Genomic DNA, 20,476 nt, shown 5'->3' with positions numbered 1-20,476 from the left:
TTAAACTTCAATATAAAATTACAGTAGTGACACCTAAAATATTATGTTTCTAATGCCTTTTATAAAAAAAACTTTATGAAAAGCATTAGAAACACAGTAAATCGATACAGGTACAGATGGACGTATTGTGTAATGTACATTATGGCTAAAATAGTCGTACTAATATTCATATTTTTTCAACCATACTAATTTTTTATCTGTTATTTATATTAAAAATGCAACTATTTATAACATAATGACTTAAATAGTGATGAACATAATGTATTATATAGCGAGCATTCAGAATCTGAAACATAATTTGGGGTGTTCCCCGAACACCCCAAAAGCCCGAGCCTAAGTTGGAGTCGGACGTTTCAAAATCCAGGAGTCGGAGTTAGCTACTTTTCCTCCGACTCCTCAGTCCTTCTTAATTCCATATTTGTAAATATTATGCCCTTCAAAATTTGTTTTTTAAGAATACACTATTGCGCTTTACTGTTGTCGGTGGCTTTTAAAGCTGGATGTATAATATATTTTTCTATGCCTTTCTATGTAAAAAACAAGCTTAAAAAAATTATATCCTTCATTTCCTTATTTTATTTCATTTATGATTTCAACTTACCAGAAATAAAAAATAGTGGATAATGCGTTTCAATTCATCGGTAATGAGATAGTTTGTGAGTTACGTATGTTAATCTTCTGCCATTTCAGGATACAAAGATATCCGACTTACGTTGAATGTCCTTTCATCTCTTTACATTGAAAAAGACGATCGGAAATACTTGATGAAATGTTTTTTTCTAATTCGCACTTTCGTAACATTGTTATTTGTATTTTGTGCTGGATATTTCAAATGATTTAATTATTATTATTATTATTTTGTAGATGATCGATGAAGGCATCATTTTATTTCAATTTTCGGAACTGTAGACCTTATTTCTAAACCGTTGTCTGTAACATGGTTATTTAGGTATTGTTGAATTAATTTATCGATAATTTTTAGAGAATGTTATTTTTATTCTATTGTGAAATTTTTGCTACTGTCGATTTTACTTAAAACTGTTGACCTCAATCTAAAGCAAATTTTTGGGACTGTTGACGTCACTTATTAACTGTTTTTAAAGACTTACTCTTGTTATCATGGTTATTTACTTATTTATTTATTTATTTATTTATTTATTTATTTTTTGAATTTTATATATTTATTTATTTTGAACTATTCTTCTATCCCATAGGGATCTTGAAAGACTTATTATTTTTCTGATAGAGGTTTCTAAGCAGTGTTCTCCTTATTCTAATGAGTATTTTACGGAAAAATTCTCTTTTTTTATTTATGAGAAAAATTTGTATTGGAGTTAAATACGGAGCCCGCAAAAGTAAGAAACATCCTCATTATTACTCAAAAAGTTAAAAAAAAAAGTCTCATACGTTCTTTAAGAAAAAATTTAAATATAATTTTATTAGAATATAGATACATGCAGTATCAGTTTAAAATTTGTAGGGGCAATAAAGCATGCATTTCGTTCTTTAAGTTTTTTCATTCATTTTCTTTTTCTACATCTTGAATCGTTCTTCGACAACCAAAAGGTCTTTTTTCTTTTTCTTTTCTTTTTTTTTCACGTAACGGAACGAAATTTCACAAAGTTATTTTTTTCTGTAACATATCCAAGTAGTAATTTCTTATTTCTTAGAATTTATTTTTTGAAGGACATTTTATGCAGAAAGTGTTAAAGGACAAATATTATCATTAATAAACCAATACAATAGTTTATGAGCCTACTAGTTCCCAGAGAAGGAAAACTTTAAAAAGAAAATAACTTCGTGCTTTAGTCTTTTTTTTAACGAGCAATCATATGTAATTTTGTTGTTTTTCACTTAATTTACGCTTGATTTTTCCTTTTCATGTTCACACTGCTTTCTCTCTTCATGTTCATTTTATTTCGTACTCGCTTTTATTCTGTCGACTTATTATTTACTAAACTACTAATTAATGAATTATTTATTTATAACTCAAGTTCATGTTTTTATTATTCTTCAATTCATTTAGTTGATGATTAAAGCCTTATTTTTTTTCTCCTTTTCCTTCTTAAAAATTTCATTTACCTCCTTTGATACAATTTTCGATTCATATTCTCCTTCAATTCCTCATTCATTGCGTATACTTACTAATGAATATTTGATTTATAAATTTTTAATCTAAATAATTCTGAATTTGATTCACATTGTGAGAAAAAAATAAAAGGATTATTTATCAAACATATGAGTTTTTTTTCTTTCATTCACTACTTTTATTTTCCTAATTTACATCCTTTTTTCACTCGTCAAATTTTTGATTATGTTAAACTTTTGTACGGCATCTAAGCAGTTCTGTAATTTTTACTTATTTACTCACTTCGAAAACAGTGGATACGTTCAGCTTTTTTTGAGAACATAATGCGGCCAAAAATGGCGGTCTGGTATCCGTTATGCAATCTAAGTCTGGGATGTAACGTTAATTTCGCATTTTATTCCGAAATCTTTGTTCTTTCAAGCGCAGGTAATGAGCTGGACCTTGCTGCGTACTTTATTTATCTAGTACGTGATCAGCCATTTTTAAGAACCCAAGAATCCACGGCAATCAACAGCATGAGAGGGAGAAAGTGAAAAAAAATCGACCCTTTTTTTCGCTCGCATTGTTTCTAATTATAATGATAAAAAATAATTATTATTACCGTAATTTTCATTCTAAGATAAGAAAAAAAAGTTTTCTCTCCTCACTTCCCCACCACCTATAATGTGAATTTTAATCGTCTGGTAAAGTTCCGAGGAAGGATGTTTTGGTATTTTTTTCCGTTCTAATTTTTTTTCTGCGATCATCTCCAGTGGTTCAGAATTGCTCAGAAGATATGATATTTTGGAAGAGCGATTTCACCCGTTGAAAATCTTACCAACGGCTAATTTAACTCCAAGCTCTCTGCTAAATGATGTTTCCCGTGATGAATTGAAAACTTCCCGGGATAGGAATTAAAACCAACAAAAGAATGTGGTGCCGGATTAAAAAAAGATTGGAAAAATATGGAAACAAACGAACCACATTCCTTCCCTTCCCCTAAAACGACAATAAAAGTTGATAGGAAATGCTTATTATTATTATTTCTTGCTTGTTTGTTGTGCATTTTCTTTAAGCATAACATATCGCTGAAATGAAAAGAAAAAATTGTTTTTTTCTGCTTGTACTTATACATCCCAGAAAAAGACTTTTTTTTCCATCGTTTTGAGAATTTTTTTGCCATTTTACTTTTTTTTTGCTTGACTTCCATCACGTTAGGCAACGATGAGATTTTTGTTCTTGGCCACAGCGCGTTCGTTATTAATGTAATTACCGCCAAATCTAGACAAAGAACATTACGCTTTGGGGTAGGAAAAATATTAAAATAATAGCGTTTATAATTCCATCGCGAAAAGAAGGGGAATATGGGCAGTGGGGTCGTTTCATGAACATGGGGAAGGATCGCAAAAACGTATTTAATTTTTAAAGAATTTGACAGGGAGGAAGGGAGGAAAAAATGCGGAAAATGTCAATTACAAAGAACGAGAGCGAAAGCAATTAATCTCTTGTAGGCTTGATGAGAATTTACTTAAACTTCTGCTTTATTTACTTTTGTTGATGATGCGTGAAATATGGCACCAAAGATATCGAAGCTCATCATACATATTTTAAACATTCCTGTTGCAGGGAACTCGATGCCAGTTTTATTGTGGATTGGCCCATAATATCTGGAACATAACCATAATTAACACGGGGGGGGGGGGTGAATTTTTATTTGTTTCTGTCGCAAGGTCTTTTGAAAGAGATCTTGGATAGTTGTGCATCGCTGCTTTCAAATTTGCAATTGGCTTCTCCCTGCAAGCTACAGCTTTTATCAGTTCATGTTTTTAGTTTACCTTTCAAATAGCTAAAGTTGCTAAGTTTTTAAGCTATTAAATAATGCAGTCCGTTGCAAGTTTTGAAAATTCTCTCCAACAAAAAGGATTGCTATGGTTTGGCAAACGTAGATCATCATAGTGACTGATTGATTGTTGGCAAGAAAAAGCGGCACTACATCGCCTATCCTAATATTCCATCTGCTATTTGACCCGATATCTGCGATTCCACAATTTGAAGCACTAGCAATTCCAGTATTTGAAGTTTGAAGTTGAATGTGAAGATACTGAGCAACATCAGAAAATGTTTTTCGCGATATGAATTCCCCCAGGAAGAAGTTTGTACATTTGTCACTTTCTGATGGTGAGTTTTCATCTGTCTCATAACTGTTTTAATTTGGATGAATTGAATGTTGTTATTTGGCACTCTCAAAAGTAGCTGAGATATTCTCTTCTAGGCTTTTAAAAAGGAATTTGTGTGATTCATGCGCAACAATTTCCTTTTTTTTTTTGGAAGAGGGATGTGGCCTTTGCCGATTTTCTTTCCGAAAGTAAAACATTTAGTTTGCAGCCATGGTATCTCAGATCTGCTTGAAAACTTGGGTGTTACCTACTAGAGTGAAGAACGGTGTTGATTATTTTTGGATAGCAGCAAATGCCATGCACGATGTTTTTTTACATATCGATGTGCATATAAACCCGTAGGCACTTTTTAAACTCGGCATTCTGAAAAATTAACAAAACTTCACTAAAAATGTCATTTAAAAAAAATGAAGCTTTTTGAACAAAACTAGTTGCAGATTTGAAATCACCATATCCGAATTAGGTAAGATCAAGCACTCTTATAAATACAACCAAAGTTTGGGGTTCCCCAGTGCAATCCATTTTACATTTTCTTTTTCTACATTGCATGATCGCTAATCATATTTTGCCTGAAATCTATTTTTATTATTTTATTAACTTTTATTATTACGGTATTAGCTGAAAATTATATCTGTAACATTTGGGAATAAATGAAAAGAGCAGTAATATGCTAAATCTAACAAGCTGACAGGGGAGCATCAAATGGGACCTGAGGGGTCAATGACCCTAGAGCCCTTGGTTTATTTTCACATTCTCAATTCTATAGTAATATGTAGAGACAGACAGAAATTGTGAACACCAGGAAAACTTTTTAGGCTCCAGACAAATTAAAAATTTAAGCGGAAAAAAAGTCCTTCCTTTGAGCTATTCTAAAAACGCAGTTCTTTCAAAATCTCAAATACTGAAAAATAAATAAAAAAACAGATAAAACTTCAGAAAATGTCTTTGTTCAGTTTAAAATTCTTTCAAAGATATAGATATTAATGTATAAACGTAAGCATCATTCTAGTATTTTCTTGTAAACCAACTTTCTGAACTTAATCTTAAATTTCAAAACTATCAACTTATTTAATTCTTTTGCAAAATTGTACACATAGAATATCGGATATTAGTAATAGCACGCTTTTCAGAAAAAAAGAGGAAAGGTTGATACTTGGAAAATCAAAACTTTACAGGAGTTAATATTACTTTACAAGGAGTTTTTAAGCTTGATAATTCCGTAGATTAAAAATGATAGTTACTGGATTGTTTTTTTTCTTCTAAAAGACCTAGTTGCCAAAGCATTTTTTTTTTAGTTACCCTGTACTCCAGACTCCAGGTAACAAGTAAAATCGGCTATGACCAACTTCACCGGGAGAAAATTCTGACTTGTTTCGATCCCATCTTTCCTCTCTCTCTCTGGTTACATTAGTGGGCTGAGGTCAGAAGATTTTCACCAGAACAGAAATTTTCAACTCGAGGAGAGTTTATTCAACTACACTCAAGCACAATTCAAGAAAAGGTTTTGTCTTATAAATGAAAGAGATTTCTTGTGCGACGTTCTTAAACAGTCATAAAATGAAAATTTCACCTTTGAAAATCACCATCGGGATATATAACTCAGCATCCCGTGTTCTTTGCAGTAGGGTAGATCGGGACGCGTTTACGCAGTGCCCTTTTTTTTTAAACGAATTATAACTGGAGAGCCAACAGTCATAACATATTGATGCTGCTCCTTAGCAAATATCCTCACAAGTTTTTGAGCATCAGTCGAGCTTCGGTCTAGCATGCAGAAAGAATAATCTGTTTTCTACCAAGTCGAGTAAATTTTGAGTTGAACGTTTTGAAGCTAATCTATATGTATAAAAATGAATGTTTGTCTGTATGTAATCCATGAACTCAAAAACTACCCGGCAGATTTGGCTGAAACTTTCACCGTTTGTTATTTTTGGTACTGGGAATGTTTATAGACCAGTTCGAAAAAAATCCGATCGATAGTTCCTTTTTTATTCCAATTTAAGTCACAATCCATAGGATAAATACGAATAAAATTATCGGCTGCAGAAATTAATTCGCGTGAAAGATCTCATTGATAAGAAGTTAGCTGTTGCCATTTTTCTTGAGTTTGAACAAATAAATTCTTTCTTTATTGTTTTATGGCTTTTCATGCAACGGGGGGATTTAAAACTTTTTCTATTTGATATTTTTAGCGATTGATTGATCTTGCAAACTGCGTGAGTACAAAATTTGAGTATAGTCACGGCTTCACTTGATACCTGGACAGATTATTATGAAAATTTCTATATATATGTATTTTTCCACGGAGAAGGTGCATAATATGCTCATTGAAGCCACTCGCCACCAGGTGGCACTGCAGAGTAGCAACTTCTGCCCCGTTCAACCGATTGTCATGAAAATCAGTATAATGATGTATTTTTTTGTTGGCGTGGCAACGCGCGTCGGGTACAGCTAGTTGTGAATAAATAATACTTCATTTTAAAAAAATACTTAATTAAAAAGAACAAATATATAAAAATTAGCAGAATTTTATGCTTTTTTGAGAATTGTATTTGTGTAAGCTGAAATGTTATTAACTTTTTTGTACATTAAAAATAAATCCTAACTTGGCAACGGGTCTAGTTTACGCGTTGACGTCTGAGCAACTTTACGCACGTTCTTACCTGTGTCTTCTAAACGTTCCCTGGCGCTTTTTTCGCTCCGAACTGTCTCAAACCTTTTTAGTATTTTTAGGCTATTTAGTTTTGAAAACAACCATTTAATTTTTAATTGAGTTACAAATTCGTATCTTACAGCTTACAATCATGCAGCGCTGTCTTCATGCCCATTCAGATTTTACTTTATACACTATTTAGTCAGTAATAAGTTTGTTTTATTTTAACGATGGTAAGACATTATATTAAAACACTAACAGAACCACGTTAGGTGTCAAAATAAATATGTGTAAACGTGCCCCATGTCAGGGGCACGTTTACGCTACCGACTTGGACTCAAAAATATTTTTTTTAGCGGTTAAAAACACAAACTGAGCAATAACTGAACAGATCAATTTTGACTCCATTAACTGCTTCAAAAACCGCAATGTCTAAAATTTCCTAAGTTAAAACATAAAATTTAGAAATTCATTGAAAAAAATCCGCGTAAACGTGCCCCGGTCTACCCTACTTTTATCCTGTTTTCTGAACGGAAAATCTTAACTTAACGTGAAACATTTCTCAAATTTTCAACCCTTCATTATTATTCGACACAATGGTCAATGCGCGAAGTATTGTGCAGTTAAGATTATGTTCGATGCAATACCAGCTTTCGTACTGATCAGCTGAAGTCTGGTTGTACACGTTTGCTAATAGATATAACTGCCAATTAGCGTCCATTATCTGAAGATTGTTCTGATGCATGCGTTTACAGCATGAACCAGTCAAACATGGACTTCTGTTGTCAAAGACAACTATATTCTAGCAGGGATTGTTTTGTTAATGGTATGCATGGTGCAATGGGTCATAAAAATGCATACTTGCACAATTTAACGGCTATGTGGTATCTTTGTGGCTACTAGATATTGATATCAGACAGCATATTTGAAGATTATTTGCTTTTACACAGAAAATCAATCATTGGGATTTTTTCCCCTTCATTTCTAAATGATTTGACAGTAATAAAGATGGATGAAACCTAATGCTAGATTTTAAACTGAAGAGAGTTTATGAGTGGAGGTTTCAGAATTATTTGTAGGGATAATTCACAATATTCCAAGCTTTCCGGTATCACACAATCAAAAGATTTTGAAATATTTACGTTTTTTTCATGAAAAGGGGGATACCTGAGGCAAGAAAAGAAATTTAATCAAAAAGATATTTTGAAGTTTTGAAATTTGGGAATGGATGCCGAATAATTATCATTTTGTAGGAATTAGCTGAGAAAGTTTGATAATTATCAATGAGCTTTCGCAAAACCACATAAGCTTACGCGAGTCAATTTATAATTAACATTACGCATCACACTTTAATCACCATTTCTGTATCATATTTATTCAACTTCATTGATTCCCGTAAATAATAATGTATCCATCCCTCGTCCCGTCAAAAAAAAAAAAAAAGGAAAATGGCAGAAAATATTCGGCTGAAATGTTATAATTAGAATACGTTGTTGTTCGGAAAAGCTGTCAGCTGGATAAAAGTATTCTTTGGAAAATAATCATTTATTTTTACTTAATTCGAAGTGGAATTAATCATAGAAAAAATAAGATGCATGCATTTAGGATTTTTTTCCCCTTAAATTGTACAAATGTTAAAACTTTGCAATTGATTCACTTTGGAATAGAAAAACAAACTCTGCGACAATTAAACAACAATTGACTTAATTATTCTGAGCAAGTTTGAAGACTCAAACAAGGTGAATTGAGTTTATTAGTTTGTACACCTTCTTAATCTTTCAAAATTGCTTTGTACCATTAATAACAATATCCAAAGCAGAGTTTTGCAATAAAAGTAAATATCGCAACGAGATAAATCGAAGGCTTTCTTGATCTCAAAATTTAAAGCTTTCTTTGTTATCATCAAGGGATCACAATGAGCTATAAATAAAAAACCGTACAATTAGTTTTAATTAGTTTTTATCATTCATTGCGGCTGAAAATACCGTGATTAGTATTCAGATAAGATCGGAGGAATACCACGCGAGTTTTTATGGGCACAATTCGGTATGCATTGGGTAGCAGACACATTGATAGCAGCTTTAATTGGTGGTTCATTTTTTTGAACTCTCCAAGGATACAAATTCGTATTTAATTCGCAATAGGAAAACTACTTTTTTTTCTGTGATTTCTAATTTGTTCTTCTTTACGTGTGATGTTCTATAAATTTGAGTTGAAAAAAAGAGAACAAAGTTAGAGGTAACGAAGGAATGCAGGCGGTGCTTTTTCAAATTGATGACGACTTTTTTTAAAGCCCTTTGAGACTTGAGAAAATTCTTGCTTTACAGGAATTATTACTCAAAGTCAAATCACTCGTCTTTTCGGAACATGTCGTTAGCATCGACTGCAAGCATTTTGATCCCATACATAAATTTTTGCTTTTGATTTGTACTTTATTTCGTCAGGGCTTTTCTCTTCTTTTAGAAAGGGGAGGGGGATGGAGGGGGTGGAAGAAATCATAATCCACGGAGAATCTTAAAAGGGCGAAAGTTGTCGCAATTTGTTTCCCGGACCGGAACTCATCCCGGATTTTTCCCAATCAGGTGTTCTGGAAAAGGGTTGTCGGAACGCTGGAATTAAGGTATTCCAATCTGGATAGCAAGGTGGAAGAGGGTGGTAAGGGAGATATGGAAGTTGGGTGATTCATTAATGTCAAAAAGGACTCGAGATTGCTCACCTACCAGAACATCCACAGAAGGCAAGAACTCATCTCAACTTATCGATCAGGAAATTCGGCAAGGTTTAAATTAAAGAATGTCTCCGAGGAAAAGAGTTCTCCACTCTTACCCATATTTGAGCTCACAGGGGTAGAGAAATGAATCCGAACCTCCCTCCCCCCACGTATAAGTTCATTACTAAGCAAAAGACACGAGGAGTAGGAAAAGGGGGGAAGAGATGGCGGGGGGCTCTGTAATCTACTGAAATGACAGCTGGAATTAAAATTACGCGAAACGTCACCTTTTACGTTCGACTTTTCTTCTTTCCCGCCTTTTTTTTCCCATCCTTCCTCCCCAAGTTTTTTCCCTCCTTCGAACGTTCTACGTGTTGGTAATGTCGGTCGAATATGGAAGATTAAAAACTAATTGTCGCTCGAACCAGTTTACGCTGCCGTGATTGGAAGAAAATACTAAGGCAGGCGATAATTAGGGAAAAAAATGATTAATATAGGCAAAGAAATTTGTCCGAAAAAGTTCGGAGGGCTGTTCCTGACGTCCATGGTACGTTCTTTAAGCTACGTGATTTGCCCGTTGTTTCGGTCCACGCGTTTTCTGCATCGTTTAGCTTTCGGGGAAAATATTTCTCGCTTTTTTCCCGCCACATTTTTTGTATTTCTTTTCATTTATGACTTCGCGAGTGACATGTCTGCGAAGGGAGGAGCTTTTTATATTTGTCGAGGCACTTTTTATTCCTTGTTGTTCTGAGCGGCGCAACAAGGTTCAAAATATTAATCACTTTTTATTATTATTAGAGTTGTTGAGCTGTCATTCTGCCCCGAGGAACATTTTTTAGGTAATCTTTTTAGGAAATTTTCCACGGAGTTACACCTGTTCTTGAGATATACAGCGGTTACTAGATGCAATAAAATGGTTTACCTGAAGGCAAAAATGGGCATTGGCTTAAAAGGCTGATGATTTGAGCCGTATCATTTCTCTAATTAATTTTCGAGTGTTTTTTCTAGCAACTTCAAGACTTTTTCATGAGGAATTTCTTCTTTCTTTTCCATTTTTTAAGGCGAAAATGTATAACTTTGCTTGAAACAGAAACATTTTTATCCTAAAGAAATTTCTATTTTCAGAAATCGGTTAGTGAGGGGTAAAATTCTGCGTATTTGTCAAGAAGTGTTTTTGTTAGATTTGTAGTGAAGACATTTCACGCTCAATCGACGAAAACGGGGGAAGTTTACAAATTCAAAACACATTTTCTTGAAGTAATTGCACTGCAGATAAGATGTCCAAATGGTCTACGGTTTTTTGTACAGTTATTTTTTAAAACACTTTTTTGTTTTTCGATACAATAGTTTTAATACCTTAAAGAATCGCCGGTTTAGATAACAGAGATTATAGTTTGTCAAACATTAAGTCACTGCAATCTAGGAGACTCAAAGCATCTCAACTTTGTTGCTTGGTTTAAATGAACATTATAAAATAAATACATTTAGACTACAAAGCATGAATTTTTACAACTGAACGCTATGTTTTATTACGTATGCAATTGCATTTATCAATCCTATGCATGCCTTAAATGTTTTTAGTACCTATAATATTACAACATGAGTATCAATTGTAGAAAATTACTTTTATTATCACATGCTTTCGTCTTCAGAGATAACTCTTTCCTGACTGAAACACGAAGACATCTGAGACAGTGAAAATTAAAGGGATGGAAGTGCCAAAATTAAAATTTGGAGATAACGGTACATATTGTAGGTGAACCTCTCCTCTGTTTTGGGGCAAAAGATGGAATTAGTAGCCCTGGTAGTTCTTGCTGTATAGCATGATTTAGAAAAAAAAATCAATGAAAGCCTACTTAGGATGTTATCTTTAAACGCGTTTTACGCAAAACTTGAAACTGTCCACTTACATCCCTTTGCTTCTCACTGCCTCATGTGTCTTTATTATACAAATAGTAGGGGAAACTCTTGGAGAAAGAGATAGTACTATTGGCCCTGGTAGGTCCTGCTGTACAGCATGATTTAGAAAAACTTTTCAATGAAAGTCTACCTAGGACCGCAACTTTAAACGTGGTTTACACAAAACTTGAAAATGTCCACTTAAATCCCTTTGTTTCTCACTGCCTCGTGTGTTACCACATAGTTAAATTATTTCCAGATAGCATGCGCAAAAACAGAGTAAATATTTCAGCATTTCACTTGGCTCCGCTATTTCGCTTTGCCCAACATTCTCTTATGTATGTAAGCCTGGTTCTTGCTGAAATACAATCTTTACTGAAACATAATTAAACAATCTTTTTTTTTTTTGCAACTTATTATACTTGATTTTTGAGGCAAAACCGAACATTACAGGTTGGATATCGTATATTTATTTAACTTCTGAAACAATTCAAAATTAAATTTTTCAATGAAGACATGAACCTTTATTCCATTACAATATTAGAAAAATATATTACAATCAATGGTTAATCTTTTCAGTTCTTTAAAAAATGCACGTCTCCATCCCTTCGGTTCTTATGGAAATTTTTTTTTCAACTAGGAGAAAAAATTCCTAAGAAAATCAAAATCAACCCTCTCAACACGTAATATATATATATTTTATTTTTCTTCTTATATTTTACTAATTCCCTTTCTTTCTTACTTGCAACGTTCTTAATTTTCCACTATCCTATTTTCTCACCGACTTCGTAAAAAGAGAACTTTTCATGACAATTAGGCTTCACTGCATTTTCTGAAATATTACAGGTTGAATATCATCAATTTATTCAACCCCCAATATCATGTCATTTTCGTCAAAATCGAACTCGTCAATGAAAACTTCGATCCATGCTATTAGAAAATGATCCCTCCAATGAGGAAAAAGAAATAACAAAGACTGCGAAAAATCAAACCTCTAAACTCGTTACATGTATTTACTTATTTTCTCCCCCTCCCCACCCCCATCATTTATTAACCCTTTTTCCCTTTCTGACATTTTTCGCACTTAATTTCTTCCTTTTTTCTTTCTTACATTCTACACGTAAAAAGAGAACTATTCAGTTTTAATGCTCCAGAGTATTTTTTAGATGTGACCAGGTTGAATAACATCGATTTATTTCGCTTTTAAAATCATGGGACTTCCGTCAAAATTAAACTTATCAATGAAAAATTGAATCTATGCTGTAGTTCATCCTTGCAATCTTTAGTAATAATAAAGCTGAAAGTCTCTCTGTCTGGATCTTTCTCCGTTAGGATCTCTGTGACGCGCATAGAGCTTAGACAGTTTGGGCGATTTTCATGAAATTTGGTACAAAATTAGTTTGTAGCATGGGGGTGTGCATCTTGAAGCGATTTTTCAAAAACTCGATTTTGTTCTTTTTCTGTTCCAATTTTAAGAAAATTTTCCCAAACAAAATTATCATAAGATTGACAAGTAAATTACCAAGTTATCATAACATGGAATTGTATCATAGGCAAGTCAATTGGCGAGAAATTCACCGTACATTATTTGTAAATATACAGGCGAACCAAATGACCTTTCAGTTTTCTACTACGAGCAAAACCGTGCGGGTACCACTGGTCTTTTAATGAAGGTGACACGCCCCCAATTAGAAAAAAAAAAGCCTATTAAAACCGAAATCAAACCTCTCAACTCATCTCAGGTGTATTTCTTTCCTTTTCCTCCCCTCCACATCTTCTACTAACCCTTTTTCCTTTTCTGAATTACATCGCTCTTAATTTCTCCCCCTTTCCTCTTTTCACACTGTCCTCGGAAAAAGAGAACTTTTCACAGTTTTTATGCTCCACAGCGTTTACTCGAATTGTGGCTCGGACGTACGCTCTCATTGACGAAGGATCCATTAGGAATCATATTAACGCTGAGGGAAGCGTGGATCCGTGAAGAATCTTGCTTAATATTGATGCAATAAAAAAATTACAGCAAAATGAAGAAAAAAATTTAAAGACGCGTATATTTTATAATTCTTCTTCATTGTTCTTGTGCTTGCATGATAAAAAAAAAAAGGTCGCACTTTGCTTTTAACTCCTTCAGTCCCCAGATTTAAATTCGCCAATAACTTTTCTCTGCCACTAGAGTGTAATGATATAATTTTTTCAAGATTTTTTAATTGGTCACTAAACTTTTCTCACACTCGCTTCTGGGTCCAATTATTTTTTAAAGAAAAAATTAAAAGGAAGTAATGAAAAAAATGTCTTTCAGTGAAATTTACACTAATTAGGAATGTACAACAAAGCTAGATACTATTTTTGAACGATTTTCACTTTCGGCATCCTATTAAAAACCCGGAAAATTTTCAGAAATAAAAAATGCATTTGTCTTTCTTTAATAGCACCTTTTAATATCAATCAAAACAAATTATTTCCGCAATATTTAACGTAGTTTTTCACTCATTTCACAAGCACAATTCTTCCATTCCTATAAATTTACAATCATTATTTCTAATTAGTTAGCGTAATTGTACAATATGATAATTGTATCTAAGAAACTTTAAAACAGCCATTGCCTATTCTTAAAAGTTTATGTTTGCTGAGAATGAACAATCTTGTTACATATTTGATTATTGACCAATTTAGGGAACTAGTTTTAGCTTTTTAAAATGATTTAGACATTTTTTTCAAATGAGAACTAATTGGTATATTGCTTACTTATTAGTAGTTTTTTAATCGTTTAAGTAGTATACTTATTTAGTAACTACATTTCTTTTTTACTTTTAGCTCTTCCTTTTAGTATTATTAAACTTTCGATTAGGCAGTTTGATAAAACAATTATTCAACAGAATTCTGATCATTTTTTGAAATCTGATCATTTGTTTCAAATCTTAGAAATAGTTTGTTTACTATGGATGCAAATCTCCCGCCTCCTCATTTATAAATTGTGAAGAAATGGTCCAGCCATATTATACAAAAAAAAGGGGGGGGGGGCTAAAATCGCAAAACGCGATGTAGTTCTGATTTTAAATATGTTGTTTGGGTCAGTTAGGGTAGTGAAAATCTAAGTTTGCAGATTTCAAAAACCTGTCCTCGCTGCGTAATTCGCGAAAAACTGCGAAATTTTTGGACTTTTTTTAGTTTTTCCTTTATTTCCTTTGTTAGTCTTCAACCAAAAGGGTAGCTTCATTCCATTCGTTATCACAGGTACCGACAAATAAACAAATGGTTGGCAGAGAAGAAGGATGCCTCAGAGCGGAGAGTTGGTAGAAGACCAACATACTTTTTGAGATTGGTTCTTCACCAATCACTACATTAAACGATCCAGCCTCACCCGTCCTTTTCAGATTTTTCTCATTTTAGTGCAAGAAGGGATATATGGAAGTATGCTGTTGCTGCCGAACTGATCTTAGCTGCTCAGTTTTGTGCAATCTGCACTTTGAAAAGACTGCCCACAAGACCTTTGCATTCTAACGACAAAAATGAAAAAAGAAAAATAATAAAGTGAAAAAAGATCGACTTATTCGTCTTTTTTTCATTTCTGGAGTACGATCGTAGCCATCAAAGACACTTTACGATCAAGACACTAAGTGTAGTTAATTTTTAAGATATGTTTTAATGATAAAACTAACATGTTAATAGTTTCACCCTTTTAAAATCATTCTGTCTTTATCTTTTGTCCATATCTCTCTTATAGTAATGGGAAGTGTCTTGTACTGCAAATCTTTAATCTTTTGTTCAAAAACATTATCTATTCAGAATCAAACTCGGTAGATAACTTTCCAGTCGAAAAATGAAATACGGCCGAAAATTCATCAATGTGAAAGGCATAGTTAAGTAGGGGAAGGAATGTTTGCGTTCCCTGCATAGGACTCTCAACTATTAGCCTATTTATTTTTTTTTATAACCGCCCTGCTTTGCCAGCACACATAACTTATATAAACACTCATTAGAGTCTTATTATATCATTCGTTGCCCCTTTTTTCCAAATTAGGATCTTCCATATTGTCTTGAAAAGTGTTTTGTCTCATTTCTTCAAAAATCGAATTTTCCGATTATTGTTTGTTTTGCGAATGTAAAAGAACTATTGTATCTACAGACTTCGTTTTTGGCTTAAATGAAAGCCAATTAAATGTACTGTAATAGTATGACCAGTTTTTTTTCAATTAGAGATTGAATTCATGTCTATATTTGGCGTGGAATGTGATCAAAGCATTTTTTTTTTAATTTTTCGCCAAAAATGGCCAATGTTTGAAGTTTAATATCTCTTACACTATTGGTCAAACAGAACGCCATTTAAGCTTAAATTGTTTAAAATTTAATGTGCTTTAAAACGGGTATTCACATTTAGTATCAAAAGTTGAATAATTTAGGAGTTATAAAGGAAAAACTAAAAAAAGTCCAAAACAGCTTTGGTCGGTTTTTCGCGCAAAAAACCGAAGATTTCAGTTTTTTGTGAATTACGCAGCGAACACAGGTTTTTGAAAACTGCAAACTTAGATTTTCTTTACCATAACTGACCCAAACAACATATTAAAAAATCAAACTACATCGCGTTTTGCGATTTTAATGTCTAATGTGACTGGACTAAAAAACTCATTCATGATTCCCGAATAATATTCTTTAAATGGAAACAAAGTTGCATTATTAAAAGAATTCAAAATATAGAAGCGAATCAGTGCAAATTTCATATGACCAACATGCTCACTGGTACGTCGTCTACTCAATGGAACTGAACCTGTGGCCCACGAGCCATATGCAGCCCGTGAAACTTATCCATGTCGCTCGTTCTTATGTTCAATGTTACGAACCGAAAATGATGTCTTGGAATCTTCCAAAACAGTTGATGATGGTCATTCGATATTAAGGACGGTTGTTGCAAATTTGGAGCTAAGTAATGGTGAGAAGTTTTTTTTTTTCTAAAAGAATAGAAAACCAGATTGAAACTTCGTGTTATTTGATTACGCACGTAGAAAGGATAGCAACGAATTTTGGTTTGAAATTTTCTTTTCTTTTCCGTATTTCCCATGTTAATTAGAAGAAAAAATAAGAAATACAGAGTGTCCGAAAAGTCCTTGACACCTTTCAACAATTCATAGAAAAGCAACAAGTCAGATCAATATGAGGCTCGCGCCATAATACTTCACAAATTCGAGATTTATTTAAGACATCGCAAAAAAAAGGAAAAAAGAAAGAAAATGTATGATTATAAGTAATAAAATTGACAGCTGTATCGTCGCAGTAAGAAAAAGTAATTTTCACTGTGATGATGCAGTTGTCAGTATAAATTAGTTATAGTTTTTATTTCTTCTTCCTTTTTCGTATGATGTCATAAAAAAATCTTGAACTTATGAAGTACTGTCAACCCCGCTTAATCGGGTAACGGATAAACGAATACCCCGCTTATATACGAATAAAATCTCACGGAACTGAATATTTCCCCATAGACGTAATGTTAGAGATCCCCGCTTAATCGAGTAATTTTCCCGGTTAATCAAATGATAGTGATCAGCTTTCGCAAATATTTTTGCGGAGAAAAATTTTGAATACGTTAAAAATAAATGAAATGAGAGCAATTACTGACGTTAAAATTTAAAATATAGTATCTTTCGGCCAACAATGGGCGGGAAAAAGCACATTCATATTCCATCAAAGCATTTCCACTTCTCTAGTTTCTTTTATTGTTGCCATTACCAACAGGCAGTCGATAATTAAATCAAAAAACACAACGAAAATAAACACTGCAGACGATAAGAAATCGATAAATATTAATTACGTAAAACACGGTAATTTAAATTAGAAAAGTGTTCTCAAAATACCTTGAGCAAGGAATCGAACTATTATGTACTTTCTCCAAAAAATTTGAACTGAAAAAAGGGGTCGAAACAAAGATATGATACCTCAAGTTGTCAGTTATATATTTATAATTTTCATACGTACTTGTATTATATACACTTAATTATTATACTATTTTGTTGCTTACTTAGTTTATTTAAAACGCTTTTTAATCAAAAACCTCTTTTCTTCGATTACTTAGATATTGATTCATTATTATGCTTTAAGACAAAAATTATCCACCAGTAAAGGTAAATAAAATTTCTCCCTTAAACAATTGCCCCGCTTAATCGAATAATATTTCTTATAACCGACTTTCTGATTCTTTATAACCGACGACATTCGTTTAAGCGGAGCCGACAGTATTATGGCGAAAACCGCATGTTGATACGACAGTTTGTTGCTTTTCTGTGAATTTTTTAACTGTGTCAAGGACGTTTCGGACACCCTGTATATTCATTTTTTTCTCAGGGTTTTGACCCGAGATGTTCATGTTAATATCAGGTGCGGCTCTTGAGTAATAAAAGGTTGGGCAGCACTGGCTCTATATAATCAAACCTCTTTTTTGAGGCCAGTGATTTATTTTTTCTCAAAGTCGGACACTACTTGTTCTTAGCACAGCAAAGGGTGTTTTAAAATCTTCCGCTCAAATATTTTGCGTATCGAAAACTTCAACGTAATGAGTATCCTGCCATGGGAAGCAACTGCAATTTTTTATTTATTTATTTATTTATTTAATTGCATTTTTGTCACCTATTGAACATTAGCTTGAGTTATACAAGCTTGCTTATTTAGTTTCCGCCGAAAAAAAAGTCTAATTTCAACATTTTTCATACGTGAGTATTGAATACAGCACACATCTATTCAAATGTCTCGAAAACTCCTTTTTGCAGATACTGCCGTTTACCAGCTCAGGGCAGTATAGGTTCCTTTTAAAATGCTTCTGCTCAATTTCGGTCTCTCATCGCTCGCTTGAACTAAATATTAGCCATCCATGTACCTTGTTGAACTGCAATTGCTCAAAGTGTATCGTAACAACATTTTGAAAACGAAGTGTAATGTGTGAGTTTCAAAAGCAGTAGAACTAATGATACAGCAAACTATTGCTAAATATTAATCAGATGGAAGTTTTATCAGATTACTATCACAGAATAATTTTTAAATGTACAAATAGCCCTGAATTTTTTTCTAAATAACATTGCTTTCAAATCTCTCCATTATTACTGTCCAACCACGTATTGCATGGAATTTTCAAACGTCCAGATAAGATGAATCTATGTAAATAAAGGGGAAAAGTAAAAATTTGATGCGCGTATTCCGCTTATTTGAAAGAGACTCTGCTTCTACAAAAGCTGACATCGGTGAAAACCAATAGATTCGTTCATTTCCGGCTGTAAAACGGATGTTTGTCTTTCCATACAATCCGTGGTCAGACAGTACTACAAGATATTTTTGTCATTTAAAACAGAATTTCGATATCACTTTTAAACAAAAGGAATGTCATCAATATTGATGAAAATTGAAACTTTAACTTTATTTTGTTGTTGAAATGATTTAACTAACTTTTTTACGAGAAAATATAAACATTAATGTCCAAACTTTAACTGTAAACATACAGTATATTATCGATTCTAAGACAGATTTTTTTTTCTAAGCAGCCAAAGTACACTTTATTCTAATTCAAGGAACTAAAAATTTGTCCACCTTTAAGAATCTAACAGGCACGTGTATCATTATTTCAAAAACGCTTGCAATCGCTTTTTACATACAGTCAAGTCCGTTTACTTTACTGTATTTAAACAAAAGAAACTAAATTTAAGTCTCAAGCTTCTTCATTCCTCTTCTTAATCACGTGAATTTTGTCAATTTTTTCAACTTCTGCATCACATTCCCCTTGCAAAGCGATGGCACACGAAGCGTTAATGAGCTGCTCCTATTTTGTCGTTTCAAACGCGCAATAAAGTGCAATTTCCGTCATTTTTGCCGATAACCTTTTCCCCTTTCGCTACATATGTCCCCCCCCCCTCCTCTCCCGTTTTAATACACGCATTCCAACATCATCCCCGCATCTGAACTGGAGAAACAACGTTTTCTTTTACCTGGCGAAGGTAAGAGACCCATTATTCCGACACGAGAGGCAAGCTTTTCGCCTCGCTGCCCCTCCAAAAGGGGGTGGTGGGACTCGAGGAGATGAGGCCAGTTTTAAAAGAGAGACAGTCTTCGGAGGACCCATCCCTCGCCACTGCAGCAGCAAGCTCTTGATGAATAAAACATCGTCAACTATTGTGCGAGGGAGTAATTAAATGTTTTCGCTGACTTGCCGATGGACGGCGACAGTATGACGGCGACCATGAGACAAAGGGATAACTCGCACGTGAAGCAATAAATGACTCTTAAGGCTAGCTGCTGAGGGAGAGAGAGAGAGTCGGGAAGGGATGACCTGGAGAAAACCCATTGGCTTCCAAATGAAGAGCGAAACAGTCGCAAAAGTGGGGAAGCGAAAGTCTTTCAAGGGGGAATCAGGAATGAATTCATTCGACCAAAAGGGGTTGGGAGGCAGCGCACAGAAGACCCCATAGATCATTAACACACGTGGTAATACCACGCACCGATGACACCAACTACAATCGCCAAGTCCGTTCCTTGTGTCTTCCTGCTATTCATTGTGCTGTGCGAGCGTCCCGGTCGGATTTGGCAAATCATGCATGGCTTCTTGCCCGGCTATAAATTTCTAATGCCTGCCTCTCTCTTTCGGGGATCCTTTTAAACAAACCAAATTTCCGGTCGGGGATGTTAATGACTGAATCGACTCGGAAGGATGATCCTTCTTCCACTTGTCACTGTATGAATTTCCGAAGGAACTATTCAGAGATGATCTATCAAGTCTTTTATAGCACTTAACGCAAATGCCCGGACGCGAAAAAGGAAAAGGAACGGTAGAATTTGCACTTCCTGTAAATCCGAAAATCCTGCTTTGTTTCAGTAGCTCAAGATGATATAAATCAACAGTACGAATTAATCATTGTGTGTCGCAGAGCTTCAAAATTGCTAGAACTTATTCGTCTCTAGTTAGGTGAATAACTTAGTCCATGTTTGTGGGCTCAGTGATT

Source organism: Uloborus diversus, chromosome 4 (assembly GCF_026930045.1).
Source record: "Uloborus diversus isolate 005 chromosome 4, Udiv.v.3.1, whole genome shotgun sequence".
Classification (NCBI taxonomy): domain Eukaryota; kingdom Metazoa; phylum Arthropoda; class Arachnida; order Araneae; family Uloboridae; genus Uloborus; species Uloborus diversus.
The sequence above is the reverse complement of the archived record's forward strand: the minus strand, read 5'-3'. Positions refer to the sequence as shown.